Source organism: Rattus norvegicus, chromosome 6, assembly GCF_021556685.1.
Source record: "Rattus norvegicus strain SHRSP/BbbUtx chromosome 6, alternate assembly SHRSP_T2T, whole genome shotgun sequence".
Lineage (NCBI taxonomy): Eukaryota > Metazoa > Chordata > Mammalia > Rodentia > Muridae > Rattus > Rattus norvegicus.
Window position 1 is genome coordinate 89,702,065 of NC_141539.1, and position 1,276 is coordinate 89,703,340.

The 1,276-nt window shown below is 38.5% G+C and overlaps 1 pseudogene; it reads left to right on the forward strand.

The window, feature by feature from the left end:
• Positions 1-708: 708 nt before the first annotated feature.
• On the forward strand, positions 709-844 carry LOC120093430 (small nucleolar RNA SNORA48; annotated as a pseudogene).
• Positions 845-1,276: the final 432 nt, after the last annotated feature.

Consider the following 1,276-nt stretch of genomic DNA (forward strand, 5'->3'; position numbering starts at 1 on the left):
CACATAAAACAACTTTACATCACAATTAAGATGACTTCATTCTAGGCAGAGAAGGAATGGTCCAATATACATAAATCAATAAATGTAGTTCACTACATGAATAGATTCAATTATGGAAATCACATGTTTATCTCAACTGACTCAAAAAAAAAAAGCCTTTGATAGAATGCAACATCCCTATATGATAAAAGTTGTATGGAGACCAGGGATGGAAGAGACATACCTCACAATAATAAAGTCTATATATATATGACAAACTTCTGACGAACATAATCATAAATAGCAAAGAATTCAACCATTCCTATGAAGATAAGGGAAAAGACAAGGGTATCTACTCTTTCCATTTCTATGCAGTGTAATGCTTAACGTCTTAGTTAGAACAACAAAATAAGAAAAAAAAAAGAAATAAAAGGGAACAAATAAGAAGTAAGGAAGTCAAAAATATCAAGTTTTACAGATAATAATGAATATATATCACATTATATATATCCATATATATATATATATATGAACTTCAGTACACCATTAAAAATGCTTTAGCATCTCAGAAAAGTTGTAGAACACAAAATTAATGCACCAAATCAATACCATTTCTTAGTGTTAGTGCTAACCATACTGGAAAAGAAATCAGTGAAACAATGCCACTTACAGTAGCCACCAAAACCAAAGGTACCTAAGGACAAATCCAGTTAAGAATATGAAATACCCCGTTCTTGCAATGGGCAAAGAGACTCCTTGGTGGTGGTGGTGTTTTTATATCAGTCAGGGGCAGAGAAGATGGCAGTTCATCCTAGCTTGATACCTGGCTTGGTGGCCAAAGCTATTTTATGCCTAGGACACGTAAAAATCAAATCAAATAAAATCCAGGGAGTGCAGTGTGAGAAGAGGAAGACAAACAAAAACCTGTTCCTCCATGTCATGCTATATAGGCAGAAAAAGACATCCACAGACCTGCCTTCTGGCCCACAGCCCCATCTACCACCACACAGCACAGCATGGGAGGAGGAAGACAGATAGAGCTTGTGGACCACCATGCCATCCACAGACCTGCCCTCTGGTGCATAGCACAGGCTGGTCACAGACACCTGCTTGCCCAGGGGATGTCATTCAGGGGCTAGCCTGTCATGTAACTCTAGCCTGCAGCAGGAGCCAACAAAATGCGCAAGTATGTTGTAGATAGATAGAGAAAGAGCAGTGGGGTGGCTTGAGCATTATAAAAAGAAATGGTAGTATTGGCTTTGAAGGCATGAAGAGGTCATGGAGAGCAGATGAGGCT